Genomic DNA, 27,617 nt, shown 5'->3' with positions numbered 1-27,617 from the left:
CAAGGGTGGAGTGTTGTTTGGTGAGCCGCTAGCCGGTTTATGACGCCTGCTGAGTCGAAGTCCCCGGCTCGTCTTCTGCTCCGGCTGATCCCAAGACTTCGAAGGTTGACGACTTCCAGTCGATGCCACTGAGAGCCTCGAACTGGGCTTCTTCGTCAATTAACCCGGCCGGGTCAATTTCGGGGGCGAAGGTGTGCTGGCGAGCCGGAGGAATCAGACTGAGAGCTTCATAGCGAGGGGTTGGAATTCTCTGATTCTCCGTGTTGTACCCCGGCTGATACTTGGTTAAGTCGGTGTCGTTCCCGATGATGGTGGCCACCGGGCGTACAGCTTTCACACATGCCGTGAAATCCTTCTGGTCGAAGGCTGAGCCGTCTTCCTTCAGGCTCGGGTAACCCAGGGCGATGTCTGCCGGGTCTAGCTCCGGCAGGAATGCCTTGGCCCGGCTCAGCGCGGCAATTGCTCCGGATCTTGCGGAGGCTCGGCGTAGCTCCTGGATCCGTTGGGGCAGAACAGCAAGCCGGCGCAGGACTTCGGCCAGATGGGTTGGCACCTCATTGGATAGGGCCACCACAGCTAAGGCGCGCTGTGACCCGGTGTAGAGTTGTTCCACCAGGGTGTACACGGCCTTTAACTTGGTGACCACGCTCTGGTTCAGATTGGCACTCCTGGGACCTGTTTAAATAAAGATCAGGTAAGCCGGTGACAAGGATGAATTATAACATATACAGACTTGATGAAAGCCGGCGAGGTGACTTACCAAAGATAGCAGCTACCATCTGGGAAACCTGGCGCTTTAGGCTGGAGAGCTCAGCGGTTTTTTCATTGAGGGCCTTCTCCGCCTGTTCTGCCCGGGTCACCAGTGCGGCTTTCTCCTCAGCCCAGGCCTTCCGCTCAGCGTCGAATTCAGTCTTCAATTTCTCCTGAGCGGCGATGCTGGAGACAAACTTGGCATTCGCCTTCCGGGTCTCCATCTCTTGAGTTTTTAACCGGCTCTTGAGACCCACAAGGTCCGACTCAAATTTCTTGCCAGTAGCCTGCATATATTTCCGGGTTATTAAACAGTCATTGTATAAGTCCCAAGCACTTTCCAAGCAAAGACACTTGGCACTTGGGGGCTAATGCATATTGAACGTGTTTATCTATGTACTGTTGGTTCAATTAAGTAAGCCGGACTCTAAGTCTATAACATATGCCAAGTATAAGTTATAGACTTGGGGGCTAGCATGATGAGGATCACTATGCGGAAAGTAAGAAGACAGCAGAAGGTTACCTCAGATTTCTGTTGGATCAGGTTGACCATGGCGATCTCGGCGTCTCGGCTCTTGTGAACTTGGCTGATGTAGCCTGAGACAAGCTCTCCAATGCTTAAATCGGTGTAGCCCGAGAGATCCAGATTCACCCGATGGGGTCGCAGCAGCTCCCCCTTCGCGGAGCATTGGGCCAGTGCGGTCGGCCTCCCCGGCTCAACATACTCCGTCCGGGTAATTACCACGTCCGGGTCGTTAGCCGGTGGGGTTGGGCCGGAGGCCTCCGGATTAGCTGACGCTTCGGTCGTTGTCTTGGTGGTCGGGGCAGGGGCTTCAGGCGCCGTATCCATGGGAATGGTGGCCTCGGAGGCGGCTGGTGGATCTTGAGCCGTCGTCACCGGCTCAGGCAAGTCCGGCACTCCGGCTGACCTGGTCTTCTTTGTTCTTTTGGTGAGCTTTGCCTGGGCACTGAAAAGACAGAAGTGTTAGATATACAAAAAGTAAGTATAGACAGATAATGTAAGGAGATTGTTATTACCCGGGTGCAGTCTTGAAGGCCGGCAGATTTGACTGCATGGAGTCACCCGAAGAGGGGGAGGTCTCCTGGTAATTGGAGTCAGAAGAGTTGAGTGGCTGGCGGATGACACCCGCCAACGGATGAAAAGGGTACAGGTGAGAAAAAACCTCAGTGCGGCGCTTCCTTGTCGCGACAGGTAACCCGGCGGAGAGGTCGGTGTCCTTGCGGGCCCGGGTGAGACGCCGGCTTTCGTGAACCTGCTGCTTCAAAAGAAATTGAGGGTCTTGATGAGCTAATGGATGAGAAAAGCTTACTTTCCGGGTTACCCTTCGGACTTTCAGCTGTGGCAAAGGCTCCGAGTCGGAGGGGAGTAATGTTACCTCTTCAATCACCGGGTTACTGGCGCCGGTGTCATCCTGTCAATAGGCAAAATGATGGTAAAGTGGACAGCAGCAAACAATAAATACGGCAAGAATTTAAAGGTTTAAGGGTTACCTCTGACTCGGAGCTATCGCTTAATTGCAGCAGCTCCGAAGCAGTGGGTCTGTTTCCCTTTTTGCGAGGGGCGGCTCTCTTGGCGGCTTTCTTCGCCTTCCTGGCCTTCTTGGCCGCCTCATGGTCATACTTGACCCGCCAGAATTTATCATCAGCCTGAGAAATACAGTAATGAGTTCTTAGTAAGATGACAGGTAAAAGAAAAAATGGAAAGGTTAAAGTCAGCGGCTTACCGCTGGGGCTGGATTGGTCTTGCAGAACGGGGCTAGCCCGGTTTTTCCACAGTCTGCCAGGCTCTCGTTTAATAGAGCCTTGGTCTCTTCTTCGGCAACGTCTTCTGGAAGGTCGTTGCGACTGTGCCTCTGCGGGTCATCCTTTCGCCCGGTGTACTCACACATTAAGCCGGGGCGGCGGCTCAATGGGATCACCCGCCATGAGATCCAGACCCGGACCAGGTCTATTCCGTTCAGACCGTTGCCTAGCAGGGCCTTGATCTTATTGATCGTTGGAAGCAGAGGCTGGCGTTCTGCGGCAGTCAGCTTGTCGGATAGCGGATGAGTCGGCTCCAGGCGCGTTGGGCGAAAGCCGGGCAGCGGGCTCTCATCAGCCGGGGACGTGTCTTGGCAGTAGAACCAAGTCATGTTCCAGTCCTTGGGGTGACTTGGTGGTTCTGCGTAAGGAAATAGACAGTCCCTGCGCCGTTGGATGGAGATGCCGCCTAACTCTAGACTTGGACCGTTTGCGCACTCGGTTTGGCGGTTCAAATAAAACAGCTCTCTGAAGAGCAGTAGACTCGGCTCTTCTCCAAGATATACTTCACAAAAAACTTGGAAGTTGCAGATGTTGGATATGGAATTGGGTCCTATATCCTGAGGCCGAAGGTTAAAGAAGTTGAGCACGTCCCGGAAGAATTTTGAGCCGGGCGGTGCGAAGCCCCGGCTCATATGGTCTGCAAAGATCACTACCTCCCCGTCCCTCGGTTGAGGTCTCTCTTCGGACGGGTCAGGGGCACGGTAGGACATCACTTCCTTCTTGGGCAAATATCCGGACTTAACAAAGTTGGCCAGGGTCTCTTCGGTGATGTTGGATTTCATCCAGTTGCAAGTGATGGGAGCCTTGGGAGGCATGGTGACGGTTGGTGGTCTATGAGGAAGAGAAAAATGTCCGGGTTAATTATAAGCCGGGGATTATCATTCAAACTACAGTGACGGCTTATGAAGGGGACTAATGATATATATTGATACGGTGGGTTATCTAAGCCGTCGGGGCATTCAGGATGAGTTGGTCATCTACGGCTTACTGCGGTTAAGTCGGAAGATACTACAGAGCATGGTTCTCTTTAAACCGGAAAGTTCTACGGCGTGTGTTTTCTTTAAGTCGGAAACATAAGCCGCCAAGATTCAAGAGCTGCAGTTTTTACTAAGTGTGGTAAAACAGATTTCATATATTACAGTAACTTTTTCGGATCAAAATGGTCGGGCAAGATGAAAATTTTCTAGACCTAAAGAAACAGAAACAGGAGAAGTTCTTAAGGTGGAACATGGTCTTTAAGCAGTAAAAAGAGGATTTTTTGCAGATGGAATGGATCTCGAACATTTACCGCAAAGGTTCTACGAAGAGTTAAGATCAACGGGGGCAGTGACTACAGGGGTTACTGAAACTTGCGGCAATGGTGAAGAACGCGAAGAACACAAGATGAACCCTACCACAGATTGGTTCTAGCAAGGCAGGGAAGACTCACCGGAGTTGAGGAAGAGCGGAGGTCGCCGCCGTTATCTGGTCCGGGTCAGGGTGATGCAGCGGCCGGGTCGATGAAGATCAGGGGCGCGACGGCGGCGGCGGCGGCAGAAGCTCGGGCAGAGGAACGACAGCGCGAGGAAGAAGATGGAGAGTGTGAGAAGAGAGTGCCGAGCCGGCCTATTTATAAGGCAAGTCATAAGTGGGCGCGATATTCAAGGAGACCACGGCGTGGTTATCTCCCCCTCACGGCGCCTCGATTTTCGGAAAGACAGTAACAGCAGAGATCCGTTGCGGATCTGGCGGAGTAAAAAACGGACTTAATGGAGGATGACGTCACGGCGGATTATCCGGAGTCCGGAGAATGACGTCACGCCGGGTTATGGCCTTCACACGAACGGTAAGCCGGAGATTTTTTCTGTCGGCAGAGTCGAAGATTGACACGAGCCGGCTCAAGTCAATCTGGGGCCTAATGTTGAGGATATAGACCTGGGAGTCACCCGCCAGGAGGGCCGGGTTACACTAAGGGTCATTGCCAGAAGCCCGGAGCTAAGTTTCAAGATAATGGGCCAGAGATGGGCTGAGACCCGGCGATGGCTTAAAGCCCGTAGTACAATCTTTATTGTTATAGTAGACTTGTAGTGTAAGGCAAGTATTGTTTAGAGTCCGAGCCGGACACTCTTATGAGCCGGCCGGGACTCTAAGGGCCGCTGGGTGTCAACCTCCCTATATAAAGGGACGACCCGGCAGCGGTTTAGGGGCGACAACAATCTAATCGAGAGCCGGGCATAGCTGTTTAGCTCCCTGGTTATCGAAACCCAGATTAATACCACCTCAACTGGACGTAGGCTTTTACCTTCACCGTAAGGGGCCGAACCAGTATAAACCCTCGTGTTCCTTGTCCCACTTAACCCCTTCAAGCTTCCCAATTGCGATGGCTCCACGACTAAGTCCTAACCCGAGGACATCTGCCGTGACAATTCCACGACAGGTAGTCTCCGGGTGGTATATTAAGACCACTTGACAAGCCTCGGTCCATTCCGAGAAAGTTTGACACACGCACACGAAAGAAAACTAGAGGGGTGCACCGGAGGAGATAGGAGCGCCGGATTGGAAAACGGACAACGGGGAAAATGTTCGGATGCATGAGACGAACACGTATGCAAATGCAATGCGCATGATGACATGATATGAAAATGCATGACATGAAAAAATACAAAATGAAAGATAAAACCCGACAACGGAGGGAAAAACATATCACATAGCCGGAAATGGCAAGAGTCGGAGTTACAAATATGGCAAGTTACATGCGGGGTGTTACAACACTCCACCACTACGAGAGGATCTCGTCCCGAGATCTAGGACTGAAAGAACTCCGGATATTCGGAACGGAGATGGTCCTCGCGTTCCCAGGTGGCTTCCCGGTCGGAATGGTGCGACCACTTCACTTTGGGGAATTTGATAGACTTGTTGCGAGTCTTGCGCTCAGTTTCTTCAAGAATAGCAACTGGGTGCTCATGATAAGACAAATCTTCTTGGAGGTCAATCTCTTCGAAGTTGATAGTGCGCTCAGGCGCCTTGAAGCACTTGCGGAGCTGTGACACGTGGAACACGTCGTGCACGTTCGCGAAGTTGGAAGGAAGCTCAAGTTGATAGGCGAGGTCGCCTCTTTTGCCAATGATCTTGAAAGGACCCACGTATCTAGGGGGAAGCTTCCCTTTGATACCGAAGCGACGAGTGCCTTTCATTGGAGAGACGCGGAGGTAGACATGGTCTCCGATCTCGAAAGCCAAATCACGGTGCTTACTATCATAGTAACTCTTCTGACGCGATTGCGCGGCTTTGAGATGATCACGGATGACTTTACACATTTCTTCAGCTTCAGTGATTAAGTCATTGCCAAGAAGTTGGCGTTCACCAGTCTCTGACCAATTGAGAGGAGTACGGCACTTTCTGCCATACAGAATCTCGAATGGGGCCTTGCCCGAACTCGCTTGGAAGCTGTTGTTGTAGGAGAATTCAGCATAAGGAAGACAATCTTCCCATTTCATGCCAAAGGAAATGACACAAGCCCTGAGCATATCTTCGAGAATTTGATTGACTCGCTCGACTTGGCCACTAGTTTGAGGATGGAAAGCTGTGCTGAAGCGAATATTTGTGCCCATGGCCTTCTGGAAGGAGTCCCAGAACTTGGAGGTGAAGATGCTTCCACGATCAGAAGAAATCAATTGTGGAATGCCGTGCAAAGAGACAATTCTGGAGGTGTAGAGCTCTGCCAGCTGAGCTGCTGTGATGGATTCTTTGATAGGAAGGAAATGAGCCACTTTAGAGAGCTTGTCAATGACAACGAAGATAGCGTCATTTCCGCGCTTGGACTTGGGAAATCCAGTCACGAAGTCCATTTCGATATGATCAAACTTCCATTCTGGGATAGCAAGAGGTTGGAGGAGACCAGCTGGTCGTTGGTGTTCTGCTTTCACTCTTCGGCAGACATCACATTCATTCACGAATTGAGCAATTTCTCGCTTCATTCGAGTCCACCAATACGACTGCTTGAGGTCATGATACATCTTCGTACTTCCAGGATGAATGGAAAGGAGAGAATTGTGCGCCTCGTTCATTATGACTTTCCTTAGATCACCTTTCGGAACCACAATCCGGTCCTCGAAGAACAAAGTGTCTCTGTCATCAATGCGATAGCACTTGTATTTGGAAAGACCCTTGTCGATACCACGTTTCACCTTCTTCACCATGGCATCAAGGAGTTGTGCCTCACGAATTTGATCTTCCAAAGTAGGAGATACTAAGAGGTTGGCAAGAAAACCTTGAGGAACAACTTGGAGACTCAGCTTGCGGAAAGCTTCACAAAGATCCGGTTGGAAAGGCTTGAGGATTAAGCTGTTGCAATAAGCTTTCCTGCTTAAAGCATCTGCAATGACATTTGCTTTGCCTGGAGTATATTCGATACTAGGATTGTACTCTTGAATCATTTCGACCCATTGAGTCTGCCTGAGGTTGAGGTTGGGCTGAGTGAAGATATACTTGAGACTCTTGTGATCAGTGAAAATGTCCACTTGTCTTCCCAACAAGAGATGTCTCCACGTAATCAATGCATGGACAACTGCCGCCAACTCAAGATCGTGAGTGGGGTAGTTCTTCTCGTTGGGCTTCAACTGCCGAGAGGTATAGGCCACAACTTTCTTCTCTTGCATTAACACAACACCGAGACCTTGGAGAGAAGCATCACAGAAAACTTCATACGGCTTGGATTCATCAGGAGGAGTCAAGACAGGAGCTGTGACTAGTTTCTGTTTGAGATTTTTGAAAGCAACGTCACACTCAGGAGACTAGACATACTTCACATGCTTCTGAAGGAGATTGGAAAGAGGCTTTGCAATCTTGGAGAAATTCTCAACGAATCTTCGGCAATAGCTTGCAAGACCCAGAAAACTGCGGAGCTGCTTGACATTTTGAGGAGGTTCCCAATCCAGAACTGCGGACACCTTCTCAGGGTTAACAGCGATGCCTTTGGCAGAGATGATGTGACCAAGGAAAAGAACTTCATCGAGCCAAAACTCACATTTGGAGAACTTCGCATAGAATTGATACTCTCTGAGCTTGTCGAGCACCAATCGCAAATGTTTGGCATGATCCTGCTTATTCTTGGAGAAGACCAAGATATCATCGAGATACACCAGAACGAATTCATTGGTATAGGGGTTGAAGATGAAATTCATCATCCGAGAGAACACCGGAGGAGCATTGACAAGGCCGAAAGACACGACAGTATATTCATAAGAACCAAAGCTTGTTCTGAATGTTGTCTTGGGAATATCTTCTTCACGAATGCGAATCTGATGATAACCCATACGAAGGTCAAGCTTCGAGAATACTTTAGCACCTTTGAGTTGCTCAAATAGCTCATTGATGTTGGGAAGTGGATACTTGTTCTTGATTGTCTTCTTGTTCAATGGACGGTAGTCGACACAAAGTCGGTCCGTGCCATCCTTCTTCTTGACAAAAAGAACACCACAACCCCATGGAGAAGAACTCGGTCTGATCAAACCCAGACGCTCTTGTTCATCGAGCTGTTTCTTCAATTCCTTCAGCTCGTTGGGTCCAAGCTTGTATGGACGCTTGCAAACGGGTACAGTACCAGGCTCTAGTTCGATAACGAACTCAACTGGTCGGTGCAGAGGCATACCCGGAAGCTCTTCTGGAAAGACATCTTGATACTCGCAAACGACTGGAATTTGAGAGATGGCATCCAATTCGCCCTTCTCATTGAGAGAGAAAAACCGAATGGTTTCATCATGAGCGGCAAAAATAATCACATCCTCAGACGAGTGTGTCAATTGAATTTCCCTGGCAGCACAATCAAGTTGAGCTTTGTGCTTAGAAAGCCAGTCCATCCCGAGAATAAGATCAATATCCGAGTCACCAAGAACAATTGGAGAAGATTGGAATTTATAGTCGCCCATCTTGATGGTAACATTCGGAACCATGGAACTTGCATTCATGCATTTGCCCGGAGAGACAACTGCTAACGGCCTAGGCAAACCTTGGAAATGCAATTCATGCTTGGATGCAAAAGGTCTTGATATGAAAGAAAGCGATGCACCAGTATCAAACAGAACTTTTGCAGGAATATCATTAACAGGAAGATTACCCATTATCACATCAGTAGATTCCTCCGCTTGAGTTGCATTCATCATGTTCACCTTTGCAAACTTTGGATTATGCTTGACCACTGCATTGCTGGAAGATCTGACAGGAGGAGGAGGAGGAAGACGCCTCTGGTTGAAGCACTTGTTAGCATAGTGACCTTTCTGCTGACATTTGTTGCAAGTCACCTCTGAGAGTGGACGGTGATAAGGAGCATTGGACTTTGGAGCTTGATTATGAGACTTGTTCTGATAGCCAGAGTTGGAAGAGTTTGAAGAACCATGGCCACCTTTGTTCTTCTGCTAATAAGGCTGACGAAACGGAGGAGGAGGAGGCAACCAGAACTTCTGTTGCTTAGCTGTCACAAGTGAGGAAGAAGAAGACTGAACTGCGTCTCTGACTCTCTTCTTAGAAGCCTCACACTTGAGCTGAGCAGCCTCTTGCTTCAGTGCCATATTGTAGAATTGATCAAACTGAGTAGGCTCAACAAGAACGAGAGCTAACTGCAGATCCTCTTTAAGGCATGTTTAGCGAAGCGAGCAAGTTTCTGAAACTGAATGTTGTATTGATACACAGACATGTTTCCTTGCTTGAGATTGCGGAACTCCTCACGCTTGCTCTCAACAACACTTGGTGGAATGTGGTGCGCTTTGAAGTCCCGACAGAAGTCAGTCCAAGTGATCACACGACCTCCTCTGGAATCTTTGTATTGTTGATACCAATCAGCAGCTTGGTCCTTGAGCTGGAAAGAAGCGAACTTGACAAAGTCCTCAGGCCTGACATTGCTACATTCAAAATGCTTGTTGATGTCCACGAGCCAATCATCGGCATCCGTGGCCTCGGCACAGTAGCTGAAAGACTTGGGCTGATTTGCGAGAAACTGGTTGAGAGTGGCAAAGTGAAACTAATTGTTGCCTTGACCTTGATTGCCTTGATTGCCTTGCCCTTGAGTACGTTCTTGCAAGAGTTGCAGAATCATCTGAGCATTGGCGTTGGTGGCTGCCATGATTGCTTGCCATGCCTCCGGAGGTGGAGGTGGTGGCGGAGGGTTCGCTTGACTCCCTTCATTGCGATCCGGATTCTGACGCGTTGGCGGAGCCATCCTGAAGAGGGTGACATCCGTTAGCATCTTGATAGACAAATAGGTAAGTAGAATCAACGGATAGAAATTGCAACATATAGTCTTCACAATAAACATTCGAACGAAGATGAACGAATGAATTCCGTAGTAAATCATCACACTTCCATAAGTTGAGAAGCCACTTGAAAGATATGGAATGAACATATGAATTCGAATCAACTCGAATACCACAATACAAAATAAAATAAAGTATTGGCTTGCAAAATAAGCCGGAACAAACATATGATAGAGGTTTCGTCCGAAGTTTTCGTGGTGGGGCCCACACGGGCTCAATCGTACAGCACCATCATGTACAAGGCTGTGCACATGACATACGAAGCGTCCCCGAGTCGGCAAAGCCATGGACTCTTAAGACACAACGAGACCACTGTAAAATCAACCGTATACAGGCGGACCACTAGACGTCGAACCCCAATCTCATATCATGCATCTGTCGGAAAGAAATCCTAAGGCTACTTGAATTCCCACTTATAAACTCCCGAAACTTTCTGGTTATGCAATCTGGTGTAGGGGATACAGGGGACACAAAATATATATCACCCAAACTAACAATCCCTAGATCCAGCTGTATCCATCCGTCAACACATAACCAAGAAACCTTCGGAAATCATTTACCTCAACCTTCGAAAAACATCCGTTATACAAGTTATGGCAATACTCCCGAACTCCCGCCCCAGTACTGGGTGGCGTCGAGGTGATCTCACCAACAACTGCATAAAAGAGATTTCGATGTCGGCGAAACTCAGGTATTCCAGAACTGCAACGATAAAATTGTGACGACAACACCTCGGAGCTCAACTCCCCGGGACACTTCCACAACCCCTAAATGACAGGAGGCACCAAGAACAATGTTCTCGTCACAAATCGATCGGAACGATTCCAAGATACCCGCGTGATCCTAAAAAAAAAATTTAGTGAAATTTGAGGAGAGAGTAGTCAAAACTTCTACGTCAGGAGACCTCACCAGAGCGACGAAGGGACTGAGGAGTAAAAAGAATCCTACTCTCCGATATATATAATCCTAAGACTCAAAACATTTTATTCTAGACTCAACAACGCCAGCGATTCGATCAAGCAGGGGGCTCCTAAGTCGGGGATGGCTCTGATTACCAACTTGTAACGCCCACGATGCGGTTATATCTCCCACGTGTCGAGGCACGACTTAGAGGCATAACCGCATTGTGGTTTTGTCGCAAGAAGGGTCATCTTCACACAATCCCATGTAATGAACAAGAATGGGATAAAGAGTTGGCTTACAATCGCCACTTCACACAGTACATAAATATTATGCATACATCATCCAAAATACAATCATATAGACCGACTACGGTCAAAATCCAGATGAAAATAAGACAACCCCAAATGCTAGATCCCCGATCGTCCCAACTGGGCTCCACTACTGATCATCAGGAAAAGACACATAGTAACGACCACGTTCCTCGTCGAACTCCCACTTGAGATCGACGCCATCATCTACACTGGCATCGTCGGCACCTGCAACTGTTTTGGTAGAATTTGTGAGTCACGGGGACTCAGCAATCTCACACCCGCGAGATCAAGACTATTTAAGCTTAAAGGGGGAATGGTGCAAAGAGGTGGAGCTGCAGCGGCAAAATCATATATGGTGGCTAACTTGCGCAAATGAGAGCGAGAAGAGAAGCAAAGGAACGGACGTCAACTAGCAATGACCAAGAAGTGATCCTGAACACCTACTTACGTCATACATAACACAGACCGTGTTCACTTCCCGGACTCCGCCGAGAAGAGACCATCACGGCTACACACGCAGTTGATGTATTTTAATTGGGTCAAGTGACAAGTTATCTACAACCGGACATTAACAAATTCCCATCTGCCTCATAACCGCGGGCACGGCTTCGAAAGATAATACCCTGCAGGGGTGTCCCAACTTAGCCCATCATAAGCTCTCACGGTCAACGAAGGATAAACCTTCTCCCGGAAAGACCCGATCAGTCTCGGAATCCCGGTTTACAAGACATCTCGACAATGGTAAAACAAGACCAGCAAAGCCGCCCGAATGTGCCGACAAATCCCGATAGGAGCTGCACATATCTCGTTCTCAGGGCACACCGGATTGTCCAAGCTTCCGATAGGCCAGCCCAGAGTTGCCCCTGGTGGCCACCGGCGACTGACAGTTTGGACCAATACTCGGAGGAGCACTGGCCCGGGGGTTTAAAATAAAGATGACCCTCGGGCTCTAGAAAACCCGGGGGAAAAAGGTATAGGTCGCAAATGGTAAAACCAAGGTTGGGCCTTGCTGGAGGAGTTTTATTCAAGGCGAACTGTCAAGGGGGTCCCATAAATCACGCGACCGCGTAAGGAACGCAAACTCAAGGAACATAATCCCGGTATAACAGTAACTAGGGCGGCAAGAGTGGAACAAAACACCAGGCATAAGGCCGAGCCTTCCACCCTTTACCAAATATATAGATGCATTAATTAAATAAGAGATATTGTGATATCCCAACATATCCATGTTTCGACATGGAACAAACTTTAACTTCACCTGCAACTAGCAACGCTATAAGAGGGGCTGAGCAAAAGCGGTAACTTAGCCAAACAACGGTTTGCTAGGAAAGGATGGTTAGGGCTGACATGGCTAAAATGGGAGACATGATATAACAAGTGATAGGTAGCGAGCATGGCAATAGAGCGAACATCTAGCATAGCAAAGATAGAAGTGATTTCGAGGGGTGGTCATCTTGCCTGCAAGATTCTCAGAGTTGTCGAAAGCTTGATCCTCGTAAGCGTACTCGACAGGTTCCTCGTTCACGAACTCGTCTCCCGGCTCTACCCAAGACAAGAGCACAAACAAACGGAACCACAATCAACAACGAGAAATGCGCAAGCAACAAGATGCAAAACATGTATGATGTGCAAGATATGATATGCGATGCATATGCGTGCTCCGGAAGGAAAATGACGAACATGGCAGTAACTTGGCAAATCAAGCATGCCACTGGAAAGATGAGATGATTTCGGTCGAAATCGATATAAAGATCACCGGAATCGGATGCACGGTTTGCAAATGGCGAGCAAAACAAGAATGACACTAATCTGCGATAAACAGCAAGATAGCACTTAAAATGCAACAAGTAATAATGCTATAGCACCCCAACATAGCAACAAAGCATATGGTAGTAATCTACAGGAGATTCTTGACAAAAGATGAACACTGAGCTACGGCTAGTTCGCAACATATCAAGCTCAAACAAGCATGGCAAAAGTGCAAGAGATTACAGGTTCACAGACTTAGTGAAAAACTGGACATGGCAGAAATCAGCATCAGGTAGCAATGTTTAGAGCACGAAATCAATATGCTACAGGAACTTAACATAGCAAAACAAGGCATGATAATGTTCTACTAAATGCACATGACAAAAGTCCATTACTGACCATAAGCCAAAAAGGACCAGAAGATATGATGGCAAGCATGTAAACATAGCAAGTTTCGTTATCAGGTTTCAGACTTAGCAGAAAACAGAGCATGGCAGAAATATTAATATGTAGGCCTGTTTGTGAGCTTGATGCACTCACTACAGAGAAATTCACTACAAACCAAGCACACCTACAGCAAGATGGCATGTTTATGAAGCTATCCATGGCAAGAACAATTGCATATCATGTATGGATCAACTACAATAAGCTTGGCAAAAATGCATGTCATGTTAAGAATCTGCAAGAAATATTTTATAGAACAGTAGAGCAAGATTGAGTCATGCTATGGCACTCCATAATTGCAACCAATTGCAGGAACGGATCAATTACAACTATAGCTACAAAACATCCTTACTGAACATCTCCAAACTATGCATGGATCTCTCTGTAGCATCAAGTTTACATGGCAACAAAATTACAGCAGACAAGGACTTAGAGAAATCACTCTCTGAAATCAGAATTATTACGGGGCCTACTTTGCATGCTTGTGCTAGTCACCACAGAGATCTCAAAAATACATGGACTACACCACTGGAAAGAAGGCATGGCATACTTCAAAACACATGTAGAGCTCATGCTCAAAAGATGCACAGAATAAATGATACAAAAAATGACAAATCTCCAAGTTCTGTTAAGAACCAGAGAATAACAGCAACTAGCCCTCTTCCAATGAAGATTTGGGCATCAAGATGACCTCTAATGAACATGGTGCAATTGAACAAAATGAAGAGTATCACGAGACGAACAATTTGACGTATTACACGCGCGAATTGGAGCTACATGCACAGAGTTATAGCATCGGGAACAGAGCAAGATGCTGATAAAATAACAGGACTTGGAGAAAAAAAGCTAGGGTTTCGGGAGTCAACCTCCGTTGACCCAGATGGGATCGAGGCCGGCGTCGTCTCGGGCTCGGGCGCGGCCGAGGCGGCGGCGCGGCTTGCCGGCGGGAGGAGAAGGGAGGAGGGCCGGCGACGGGAGAGGACGAGGCCGGCGGGGCGGCGCCGGCGGGGGAGGCGGTCGGCGGCGAGGAAGACGGCGAGCGCGGCGGGTCGGCGGGGCGGCGCCGGCGGACGCAGACCGGCGGGGAGGCGCGGGCGCTCGGGCAGGCGCGGGCGGCGGCGAACGAGCCGGCGGGCCCGCGGCGGGCTCGCGGGCCGCGGCGGCGGGAGGACCCGGCGAGGACACGTGGCACCACGGGACTGGATGGGGCGCGGCGGCGGACGTGTCCGGCGGGGTACGGACGCGTCCGGCGGCGCGGAGGGATTTTTTTAGGGTTTGGACTGCGGTCGTATTTCGGGATGCCCACATATTTATAGGTAGAGGGAGCTAGGAGGCTCCAAATGAGGTGCGGTTTTCGCCCACACGATCGTGATCGAACGACCTAGAGCATGGAAGAGAGTTTGGTGGGTTTTGGGCTGGTTTTGGAGGGGGGTTTTGCTGGATACTCAAATGGACCTTGCGGATGCCCGGTTAACCGTTGGAGTACCAAATGACCTCCGAATGGAACGAAACTTGACCGGTAGTCTCCGGGTGATATATTAAGACCACTTGACAAGCCTCGGTCCATTCCGAGAAAGTTTGACACACGCACACGAAAGAAAACTAGAGGGGTGCACCGGAGGAGATAGGAGCGCCGGATTGGAAAACGGACAACGGGGAAAATGTTCGGATGCATGAGACGAACACGTATGCAAATGCAATGCGCATGATGACATGATATGAAAATGCATGACATGAAAAAATACAAAATGAAAGATAAAACCCGACAACGGAGGGAAAAACATATCACATAGCCGGAAATGGCAAGAGTCGGAGTTACAAATATGGCAAGTTACATGCGGGGTGTTACAATAACCAACAGCTATGCATAAAATTTAATAAAAAGCATTTGATAAAAAATAATAAGATTAAAATTACATATACAATTTGCTCAATAGTCCAATGCTTTGATTATAAAATTACTCCAAGTAGATGACTGAACAATATGGAAAATTAATAAAGGTACGATGCTGATGATTTATTTCATATTAAAAGAAGATAAGTAATGGAGATTGTATTATTAGTAAATAAATAAATAAAATGATGTACTTCTATGTAGAACTAAAAAGATGGAGGGCAAATTAAATACATATGGCTATCCTATTCCACAATGAATAAGAATAAACAACCAGCCGAACTAAATCAGTCTATTTGAAGGTTTGTACTCCCTCCGTCGGTGCATTAGGCAACTAAGGAGCTGCATCGCGACCTAGGCACACACAGATGCCCAATGCACGGGAAGGAGGGAGTAACCTATGTCCTGATTAGTGACAGGCCATCAAAGCAAAAGTATATTCAAGATTTTCAATGATATAAATGTAGTTGAAAAAAAGCTCCAGATTCAGTATGTTATGCTTAGTTCTTTCTAGAGCAAGAACATAATAAGAAGAATATTCACTATTTAGATAAACAAGAAAATCACCTCAAACAAAAAATTTCTGCTAGTGGGCTTATCAATTGAGCTCACTTGTGATGTCATCTCTTCCTGAACTGCCATTGACATGTGTTGCATGACAAAGGCACATAACCCTGTCATCATCAACATCGGTATTTTGAATAGTCAGGAAAGGTGCAACACAAAATATGGCTAAAATTTCTTTTCTCTGTAATCACAACAAGAACTGAACATATTACAAAAAGAACTACATCATCTCCCATCAGTAGAAAAAATCTCATTGTCTTGTCGTTGATCGCTCCACAATATAATTCTAGCAAATACGATATAAGTTTTGTGGTTTTTGACAGAACCGTACATGCCTGAAATATATTTAATTTAATAACTAATTCAGGAAAGCTCATGCACACGCATAGCATAATAAAAAAACAACAGTTCCCTTAAAATTAGGTAAGAGGCGGCATCTAAGATAGCCTTGGCGAACAACAGGGGATGGATAGTCTATAATTTGAAGGGAACTGTTGTTATAAACTAAAAAAATGATTATGAACTGCAATGGTAGTGTAGCACAAATATACTGTTTATGTATTCCGGTTGATCAGTTCATATCAACTTGACTTTCCAATGCTTGAACAATTGAATGAATTTTGCAACTGAAACTGAACACAGACTAACACCATCAAAACAGAGGCAATTGACGTGGTGCCACGCAATGTCTTATTGACCTTGGCCAGCACACCAGCCTAAATTGTAAATAGATGCACAAGCCAATCTTCGTACCTATAAGTATTCGGTGTAGGATAGTGCAAATAAGGGATATTAGCCTACAGAAATATGGGGTCATGGCAAGGTTGATCCCTTTCTTTTTCTATCTTGTTCATCTTCCTGAGTCCAAAGAGCATCCCATCTTTGCTTCAGAGATAAGGAGCCCCACAAGGGTGACCAAAGCCAATATAGCAATCAAATGAGCCGATATCTCCTTGTAAGCATTGTTTTTATGTTGGTTATATCCTGCATTTGACATGAAACAGATGGTGTCATATTGAGTTGATCCACCGGCAAATAAAATCAAGGCATAAAGAGCTTGGGCATATGCTCACAACAATCAATGAACAGAAGATAGTACGCGGGGGGGGGGGGGGGGGTAGTTGGATTACTCTGACCTTGGATGCGCCAAAATCCTTCACCACCAACACCATTGACCTAGCATCCTCTCTCCCTGTCACCTCCATCGGATAATATCATCAGAAACAAAACATCACTGATTCCAACATTTCTGAAAATCCTCAAGACTCATGGAGTTTCTCCCGGCCAATCAAAACCAGAGAATTCACCCTTTGCTAAGGGGGGAGTATTATACCTGAAACTCGCAGGTAACAGTAAATAGGCCGGTGAGGAAACTAACCAACAAGCTAAATGCACTACCATTCAATTCGATCATATCTTCTTGTGCTTTCCTCCAAAAGGCAACACAATTTTGTCAAAGAGTGGCCTGAAGCAACATCTTGTTTTGTTCATATCAGAAAGTCAGTATAAAGTATTACATACCTTTAGCAAGAGGGCTTCGGCAACAATTATGTATGTTTTGATGACCAGGGATAGAATCAACCATAACATCAAAATCAAACTGTAGGAACAAACATGGGGTGGGGGAGAGGGAGAGAGAGAATTCACCTTGTTCCCCATGACCCAACTCTTCGTCAAAATTCCTCCTCTTCTTTTCTGTCTCAGATCTTCACACATCATGCTTAGAAAAACGGCAAACCAACGATTGAAATCAGATCATCAAAAAACTAAGGTAAAATTCAAAGGAAGAAGATGGTGAGACACAGATGGGCAACCTAGATTGAGGACGACAACGAGGGCCGACGAGCAGCGTCCGACACATGACGCGAGCGCCGTCTCGGCCTCCGGCCTCGCTGCTCCTTCCCCCATGTCGTCCTCCTGTGCTCCTTCTCCCCCCCCCCTGCCGTCCTTCTCTGCTCCTCAGCAGCGACCTATGACCGGTCCAGAACCACAGCCCACAGCGGTGGCTGATGGAGGATGGGGAGGCATCGTCCTGCAGGAGGCTGCGGGAAGAACGACGCAAGCGGCGGCGGCGACGGTGACCATACGTTGGGGCTCCGAGGTCAGGGGAGGACGAGGCGGCACAGTGGCGGCGGAGAGAATTGGGGAACGGGAAGCGGAGCTCGAGAAGGGAGCGATTGGTGGGTCAAAGACGTGAGGGATTGGTGGCTAGGGTTTCACCGTGCGAACCCCACGGTCGCTGCAGAGCCTTTCTTTTTTCACGCAGGCCACGCGCGAGACGCACCACCATGCTGGGCCCGTGGGTAAAGAAGGCCCACCCGTCATTCATTGGAGCATGAAACAATAACGTGCGAGAAAACAGACGGCTAGATTATTGACAGCGCCGTAAAACGCTACAGTAGTGGTGGATCGAGCGAACGACGTTCACTGTGCGACGCGAATGCCCCAAAATGGCGGGTACTCTAGGAGGCTTTATATGTTAGATGTCTGTACTCAGATATTGTTGCTTCCGATGACTCGTCTATGATCGAGCACTTGTATTCGAGCCCTCGAGGCCCCTGGCTTGTATTATGATATTTGTAATACTTATCCATGTTTTTTAGAGTTGTGTTGTGATATCTTCCCGTGAGTCCCTGATCTTGATCGTACACGTTTGCGTGTATGATTAGTGTACGATTGAATCAGGGGTGTCACACTTATCATCATAATACATCATTGTCATATAACACCTCCTCATGATCATCATTTTCATCAATGAGACGTCATATAGGAAGTTGGTCACTAGTCATAATCACAACTCCTCATCGTCATCAACTCTAACACATTGTACCACATAATAACACATTGTACCTAGGACCTACTTCTCTCTCATAGGACCTACTACCTTCTCTTAGGTAAAATAGCATAAAACAAGATAGGCCCTGACTCTCCATTATGGAGAATGGAGATTATCCTGTCTCCAATTCTTGCCCTTCATACAATGTTGCTTCTAAGTAGCTCCCTACGACTGACCATACATTTTTTCCATTCTTTGATTGTCATGTCTTCATCGGTTTTAGAAATCCGATATGGACAGGTGTGATTCGTAGGATGGCCTGGCCGTATGTTCAAAACTTCAAGGCGACCATTCTGAAACATCAGATGAGGCACACAATCCTTCGGGATTTTTTGTTGAAAAACATAATAATAACTTCGTAGTTAGCAATGTAGTTTAGTTTTAGAAGAATTTATGCAAAACATGCGCTCGTAATAGTAAAAAATCTTACCATGACATCTCCATGGATGTTACCGTAGTTCAACACGTGCACTAGTGGCACGTATTGACCATAATGTGGAGGAGTTTGACAATAGATATTGTAATTCTCAAGATCATTAATTAATGAGATCAGATGATTTTTCTCCTGCTAAGTTAATTCTGAGCCATCGGTGTAGTAGGTTCTGTCTACCAACTTCCGCACATTCTTTGGAAGCGTATCAACAAGGACCCAAATGTCCATATTGTCTTCGGCGATGTCAGGATCACCAAGGTCCATGGTGACAAGCATACCCTCATGAAAATCATACATCTTGCAAAGTGCTTCCCAATCCGGGCAACCAAAATGGGTTACGCTCTGAGAATTGTACATATTTACTTCAAATCCATACCCTGATGGGTCCTTAGGTGAATTTTCTATGTTTCCATACTTTCATGATCTTCAAAATCTATCCTCTCCAAGACATAGTGTCTTGCATGGCATGGGATAAGCTAGTCGAATTGTAAAAGACGAAAATTACACGTTGAAGTAGTTGAAGTTGTGCTTAATTATGAAAAAAAAGCGTGTCGTCGTTGCGTACCGTTTCAACATCGAAGGTCTCCTGGAGCTTAATGCTGAAGCGCCGCCCTTCGTCCAGGTGAGGCCTGTCGCACAGACCTCGCTCGTCGTTGCACCAGTCGCACTTCCCCGGGAGACTTTCGTCGCCCGATGACGACATTTCCTATGTTCATAATTCAAAGATTAAACTTGTAAAATTAAATATATGTACTGCAAAAACTAAATTAGATCATTATTATTCATCACGGGTTGACTATCGATCTGTCGAGTATTTTCTTGAAAACTCTCAGCTCACGTGGTGTATATATTCAACCGTCGGTGATGGTAGCTCCTCCCTTCGTCCCCGAGTGCATTACACCAAATTGTCTAGCACACGGGAACGAAGGAGAAGCTACCCCCACGACAACAATCGGGATTCTTCGTCCTCTCTCAATATATGGTGGATACACTCCCTCATGGATTTTTCGACCGTCGGTGATGGTCGTTATTCCTCCTTCCCCTAGTGCATAACAAAGGTCTAGCGCAAGGAGAAGAAGGAAAAACGACCCCCACGACAACAGTCGGGATTCTTCTTCTCTCATATATGGTGCAGACTTTCTCCCTCACTCATTTGTTTACTGTCATGTATGGAGCCTCGACAGACTTAAAGTCAACCCGAAATGTCGTTTAATTATCTTTCTAGAAAATCCAGGCCACTCGATATTTCCTACATATTCTAGCACAAGTCATGCCAAAATTCACGAAAAAAATCCGGCATGACCTTTGCTAAAAAAAGAACATATCGAGCGCCTGAAATTTGCCGAAACATAAATTAATCAACACTCCAGCAAAACATAGGCCACTCGGAGGTGTAACCTGCAAACATGGCCGGCCAGTTGGGCAAGCACATATCCTATTTGAGCAACACAAGATATACATGTTTATATCTACATCATATGAGCATTCAAACTTGATGGTCATTGCATTTCAATGGTTGAAAATATGAACAAAAACATTTCAAAATATCTTATAGGACTCATTGACATGGAGATTTGGCTGGTCTCACCTTGAGGTCGGAGGGGGTCGGTGACGGGGACGACGGCGGGGATGATGGAGGGGCTCCTTGATTTCTGCAAAAACAAAAACCCTGTAAGCTATCAACTAATCAAATGCATACGCCTCGCATGGTGGGGTCCAATTTGAGCATTCAAAATAGGAGTAATTCTCCAATTTGAGCATTCGATAAGCAAAACCAAATCGTAAAATAAATAACTATTCAAATTAGCGTGCATTCAATAAGCAAAACTAAATCATCTCTTGCGTCCGTACATCGTCGAATATTATCACTAATACATCTCGAATAGTATCATACATATAACATCACTAATACAGCTAAAACCCTAGCGAACGACGGGTATCGGCGCGGGCGATGGACACCCAAAGAGAAGGAACCATCATAGGACCATAGCTCCAGTGAGATCCCTGAAGAACCTGCCAGGTATTGGAGAATCTGCCCTCCAACGCAACCATGTATCGACGGACGTGCTCGTCCTCCTCGCTGACACGGTGACATACCACCTCCGCGGGGTCCTCAAGCCTCCGCACCTTCACTGGCCCACGCGACCGCCACCAAAGAAGGTTCGGGTTAACGACGGGCTGGCTCCTTACCAAGCTCTGCCCCCCGAAAGGTAGCACCTCCCAGTACCAGCCCGGCGGAGCCCAGTCTCGGACATGTCCCCTCTGATCAAGCAGGTGTCCTCCGCCGAGTCGACGATGAGGATGCGGGATAGGCATCGTTGACGTTGATGCGGGAGTAATTGCTTTAACTAAAAAAATAACAACAAATGTGGCATGTTCAAAATATGACATGTCCACTTCAAAACGAATCAACCTAGAATACTGTTAAATACACCTAAAAATAAACTAGTTCTATTAATTTTCTTATTAAAAATAAATTAGTTCTATAGCAAAAAATTAATTAGATCATCAAATCTCATATACCTAAATTTTCTTACTAAAAATAAACTAGTTCTATTAATTGAACTAAACACTTACTATAAATAAAAATAAACTAGTTCTTACTAAAAATAAACTAGTTCAACTAGTTCTATTAATTTTCTTACTAAAAATAAACTAGTTCTATTAATTCAACTAGTTCTTACTAAAAATAAACTAGTTCAACTAGTTCTGTTAATTTTCTTACTAATTCTATTAAACACTTACTAAAAAATAGTAAAAAAGAACTATATTGAATTTTTTTTCTCTAAACTAAACACTACTGCCCTAATTAACATCTAGTTAAACCCTACTGCCCTAGTTCTTAAGCATCTACAAGTACTAACTAATTAGATGAACCCTACCTAGGTACTTAAGCATCTACAACTACTTAAGCACCCATTGATGAACCCTAGGAATTTGTCCTAAAAACTAATTAAGCATATACAACTACTGCCCTAATTAACATCTAGTTTATAATTAAGCATCTACAACTACTACCCTAATTAGCATCTAATATGATGAACCATAACTAATTAGATGAACTCTAAAGTTTGATGAACCCTAGGAACCCTAGCTAGGCAGAGGTAGGGGAGGAGGAGGAGGTGTAGGCGTGCTCACCTCGAGCGCCGGCGGAGTTAGGGAGCGGCCGAGGGAGAGGCACGCGGCGTCGAGGTCGGGGTCGGGGCTCGGGCGCGCGGCGGAGGGCGGCGTCGAGGTCGGGGTCGGGGGCGTCGTCGAGGGCGTGCGGATGGCGACGGGAGAGCGCAGCGGCCGACGGGGATGTAGGGCGACGACGGCAGACGAGTTGAATTTGAGGGAAGTGGCCGTGTGGAAGAAGAACCGCGCAGTTAAGTCAAAAATAGCAGTAGCGCGGGCCAGGAAAAGCTCTACTGCTACATTAGCTATAGCTAACTTAGCTATAGCGCTGGCTGACAAAACGCGCTACTGCTAAGTTAGCTATAGCGCCTGCCCTGAAAGCAAGCTGCTGCTACGCCTTTCTCCTTTATTTCTCTTTATTTTCCTTCACATTTTCTTTTTTTCCTTCCCCTTTTTCTATTTCTTTCATTTTCATTTACTTTTCTATATGTTTTTCATTTTATTTTCCTTTCATTACCAGCAGCGCTTTCTGCGTAAAACACGCTGCTACAACAATTTTAGCAGCAGCACGCTTTGCTTAAGCTCGCTACTACTATTGGTAGCCTGGCGAGAACAGTAGGGGAATTATAGTTGTAGCGCTTCTTCGCTAAGACGCGCTACTGCTATAAACTTAGCTGCAGCGTGCTCGTTTGCCGCGCACTAGTGGTATATAGTAGTAGCGCTTCTTTTTAACCCGCAGTATTGGTAAGTTTCTGTGTATAAGGTTTTCCCTAATAGTGAAGGGGGATATAAGGAACGTTCGCTCAGCCGACAGTTAGCGCAAACAATTTCTGCGCCTCACATGGCAATCCTCGCGGCAAGATCCGTGCAATGCATCCGAGGGCGCAGAGCGTGTTCACACAAGATCAGTATAGCAGCGCCCAGTTGCTTGGGACAAACAACTGACGTTTTTACTTGACAATATATATTAGCAGAAAAAGGAACATCCACATTGACAAGATTTAAAACCAGTAGGATTAATTTAGGAGATGTATTTACTTGACAATATATATTAGTAGAAAAAAGAACATCCATGCTGACAAGATTTAAAACCAGTAGGATTAATTTAGGAGACGAAACGAATTCTATGGTCAGAAAAATTTGTATACAGCCGAACAGATAGCACTGAATTTTATTTTCTAGGGAAGCCATACACCACCCAGAACAATCGAACATTCGCTTCCCTTTGGTATTATCGTAAGTAAACACTGACCTCATATTATTCGCAAAAAAAAAAACACTGACCTCATACAGCTTGAGAAAGGAATCACGAAGTTCCTGGCATGCCTAAGATTTTTCATAGCAAGGAAGAATGCATTTCAAAGCTTCATCACATCACATTATGTTTAATCAGGACAGTAACCACAAAGAAGGTAATGCAAATTGTGTGTAATGCAAACAATACAAAGAAGGTAATGCAAACTGTGTGTAATGCAAACAATACAAAGAAGGTAACTGCAGCTCCCTCCACATTTTCACATCCGGGCTTGGGACCGGCATAGGCAGTGTTAAACCACAACAATACAAAACACAAATTATACAACAACATCAATCATTCAAGCAAAGCATACAGGACACACAATCAAGCAAATGCAATATCAATGCAGCTCCCTCCACATTTTCACATCCGGGCTTGGGACCGGCAAAGGCAGTGTTAAACCACAACAAACAAAACATACAACACCAATCATTCAAGCAAAGCATTCAGGACACACCATCAAGCAAAGCATACAGGACACACCATCAAGCAAAGCATACAGCACACACCATCAAGCAAATGCAATATTAATTCAAACACACACAGTCACAGTCACACACAGATTCAGTCACACACACACAGAGTCAGTCACACAGAGTCAGTCACACATACACAGTCACAGTCACACACAGTCAGTCACACACACAAGAGATAGAAAGGGCACAAACAGAAAGCTAATACTACAAGCAAGACCCATGATGTAAGTTGTTTGGCATGCAGTACCTTCCAGGAATAACTTTTGATATTTCTGCTCATTTATTCCCATATACCTGATGGCATTAATCAGTTCATGTTCCTCCTCGTAGTCCAAGCATCATTCCATATGTTTGGATTCAGATGATTATGCCACCTAAGATGTTTTGAATGAATTCAAAAATCAGCTTCATATTAACAACTAAGATGTTTTGAATGAATTCAAAAATCAGCTTCATATTAACAACTGCATCACCTAGACCAAATGTGTATCCCCCGATAGCAGCCATAACTTGATTGAAGAATAGAGCAACCGTCTGAAGAAAGAAGAACAAAATAGTTAGCACGGCCTGCGAATAGAGAAAGAGTCAAGAAATAACAAGTTACTCAAGGCAATTACCTGTTCATTAGCGATCGGAGGAAGTCCACCGAAGTAAACACGCCAAGCATGCCGAGTAACCTAAGAAAAGAGTGGTCAGACATATGCATCACAGAACAAGAAAAATCTCAAGCACAAAACAAAAAATCGAGCATACCTGCTACGTCATGGCAGTGGCTGAATTGGATCGATGCAAAGGGAAGAAAGAATTAGAAAGTAATAACAAAACATTGAATAATAAAGAAGCGTGATCGATCACAGGTGGGTTCATTCTGCCATCACCAACTAAACTGCAAATTAGAGTGAATCTGGTCATGTTGTGATAGCAGAATGGACTATCCATGATTTGAGTACGAGCTACACAGAATCATAAAAGGAGCACAGTCACAGTAGTCACCTGTCCTAGGGCGGATAAATTGAACATGTTCGAGAGCATGTTCGGAAACATCCCAGGATCAGCAGCAGGAAGTTCTGGTAGCTGACCTGCAATGCATCAACAAAGAATTGTTACCAGTGTGTTTACCTTGCACATAGGGGGGAAATGCATTTCAGCAAACCATATAAAAATAAAACAATCAAAAGAATACCTTGCAATGAGACCATTTTGTTAGTCCATAGTTGTTTACAAGGTCAATAATTTTTTCATCTTCCTGTAGAAAAAGTATCATAAATATAACTATTAAAATGTGCAAAATCTTTTTTTTCTCGAGCAAAGTCAGGAGTGCAATGACAAACCTCTTGAGTCCAAGGACATTTGATGAGTTCAGTGTTAAAGAACCTTCTGCCATGGATGTAAGCATTGCACCTCTGTCCTATCCGGAAATAATTCAGCTGCGTAGGTAGATACTGACACAATATGTGAGCTCACCACACTTGCATATACAGAACAACATCCAAAGAAGTATGGCATTACTATATTACTAGCTAAAATGTGGGATATGCATTCATAAGGTATTAGCAGCCGTAAGATAAATATTGTGTACAAAATTGGAAGGAGTTAAATTCGAGAAGGGTTACCATACAAACACAGACCAGGTTGATGAATGATCCACGGCTTCAGTTCAAACACAAGAAGCACACCATCAGAACCATAACAAATCAAATTAGCCATCATGAAAACCTCCATCCACCCTGGATTCTACATATACGTCATTTTGAGCACAAACATCATACTTGTGGTAGGAAAATATACAACAATGAATTGAAGAGTGTCCAAAGGGCAATGATACTACCAACTACAGAGGTATGTAGGTCATAAAATTACATGCCCATGACCTTATAGAAATTTCCATGCATTATCAGGTGCCAATAGGTAGTTATGGAGCGCTTGCAAAATGACACACAGTCACAGTCAACACACACACACACACACACACACACACACAGTCACAATCAATGCACAGTCACAGTCATAAAATGACACACAGTCACAGTCAACACACACGCACACACACAATGGAGCGCTTGCACACAAGAAACAGACAAAGAAACACACACAATCAGTCACACACACAAACAGTCAGTCACACACAATCACACAGACACAATGGAATGCTTGCACACAAGAAACAGACATAGATAGGATGAACTAATCAAAGACATGAGAAAAAGTGAACTATTTGTTCAAGCTTCCCGTTCAGAACCTTCAACTCCAAACCTCTCTCTGCATTACCCAACTACAAGCCAGGAGGCCACTACTGTTATATAAACAAACACAAGTGTAAGAGAGCCAGAGAGCAAATTAGGAGGTACCTTTTCTTTATCACCAAATTTCAGAGTCTGCACGTACCAAAAATTGTATTTTGTGTCACAAGATGAACCTAAAGAACTCACCAGGAAAATACTCAAATTAACAGATCAAGTGAATCATGGAGAACATCATGTAGAATAGTAGTCCAACAAATCCAAAGCAATTCAAGTATATATGTAGATAATCAGAGCTCATGTACATGCAAACCTTTCCCTCCCATAAGGTGATAAATTTGCAAGCTGAAGATCAAAATTTGATTACCTTAGTTGGTAAAACAGAAAGCGATAGGAACCCTGAGCAGTCCTTGGCATGCCAGTTTGTATGACTGTAGAGATGAGCTAAAATTAGAATGATGAGTTGTTCAGATCAAGACGGCCCTCAGAAGCAGCCGTCTTTTGTTTATACTTGAAGTCATCAAGGCCAATTAGTCGTGGAATTGCCAAAATACTTCTGGTGCCATAGATATCTAACTTCTTTCTCAAAGAAATATTCCAATGATTCTTTATAGAACTATCTGTCCTGAAAAGAGTAACATACTATCAGCCATAGATATCTAACTTCTTTCTCAAAGAAATATCCCAATGATTATTTATAGAACTATCTGTCCTGAAAAGAGTAACATACTATCAACATGAATACTTGTGAAGTGAACAAGGAAACCATGGCTAAGTAAGCATTTTGGGACTACATACATCAGTATCGCAAAATGTAAAAAACATATTCCAATGATTCTTTATAGAATTTTCGGTCCTGGAAACAGTAACATACTATCAGCATGAATACATAATCTTGTGAAGTGAACAAGGAAAACATGGCTAAATAAGCGTTTTGGGACTACAGACATCAGCATCACAAAATGTAAAAACCATAAATATACCTGCGCTGTAAGCAAACACAACCCATCAGTGTCCTTAGCAACGCAAGGAAGAGCAAATGTGACATTTGTCTATATCCTACCTGAAATACTTAGAAAAGCATTATTCCAGTGATTGGACATCGGTAATACAAAAAGAAAAGAATATGATATCCACATAAGACATAACGAAACACAAATATCACAAAAAATGTATTGTCAAACACCAACATGATTATTATGATAAGAAAAACAAGGAACAAAAACAGGGAAAAGGGTGCTGTGATGAGTGAGTGAGATAAACAGGGAAAAGGGCATGGGGATGCATTGGATGCCAAATCGGCCACGCAAAGGAGTGGAAGCCAAGCAAGTGAGTGTTACAAGAATCAAACTTTTCTGCTCAACCTATCATCATCTATCAGCAGGAGAGAAGCCTGGCCAGTGTCTCTGGATCCCTGCCTGCTCGAAACGGCCTACATGGTTTGCATCCCTCAACACATCCCCATATATGGGGAGACGACACTCGAACAC

The 27,617-nt window shown here is 45.4% G+C and overlaps 2 long non-coding RNA genes across 5 annotated transcripts in view; both read right to left on the bottom strand.

Moving 5' to 3' along the window:
• The window catches only part of LOC109764065 (uncharacterized), a 32,688-nt gene extending 14,681 nt beyond the window's left edge, over window positions 1-18,007 (bottom strand). Inside the window, exons 1-5 of one of the 3 annotated variants that reach the window (XR_005759436.2) lie at window positions 17,543-18,007; window positions 17,250-17,448; window positions 16,865-17,061; window positions 16,482-16,712; window positions 15,729-15,835 (exon numbers count right to left, since the gene is read on the bottom strand). This is a non-coding gene — a long non-coding RNA (uncharacterized lncRNA). Of the gene's footprint in view, window positions 1-15,728; window positions 15,836-16,481; window positions 16,713-16,864; window positions 17,449-17,542 lie in introns of those variants that run through there. The other 2 variants (XR_005759440.3, XR_012187260.1) reach the window with 2 other exon arrangements.
• Window positions 18,008-24,048: 6,041 nt separating this feature from the next.
• LOC141025547 (uncharacterized) lies at window positions 24,049-25,621 on the bottom strand. 2 transcript variants are annotated; one of them, XR_012187262.1, is made up of 8 exons: window positions 25,501-25,621; window positions 25,219-25,314; window positions 25,071-25,133; window positions 24,881-24,966; window positions 24,641-24,773; window positions 24,505-24,564; window positions 24,361-24,421; window positions 24,049-24,261 (listed from the first exon to the last, which is right to left on the bottom strand). It is a non-coding gene; the product is annotated as an uncharacterized lncRNA (long non-coding RNA). The 2 variants fall into 2 exon arrangements; XR_012187263.1 differs by having other exon boundaries at window positions 24,641-24,660.
• Between the last annotated feature and the right edge of the window lie 1,996 nt (window positions 25,622-27,617).

The sequence above is a fragment of the Aegilops tauschii genome, chromosome 6, assembly GCF_002575655.3.
Source record: "Aegilops tauschii subsp. strangulata cultivar AL8/78 chromosome 6, Aet v6.0, whole genome shotgun sequence".
NCBI lineage: Eukaryota > Viridiplantae > Streptophyta > Magnoliopsida > Poales > Poaceae > Aegilops > Aegilops tauschii.
The sequence above is the reverse complement of the archived record's forward strand: the minus strand, read 5'-3'. Positions and strand labels throughout refer to the sequence as shown.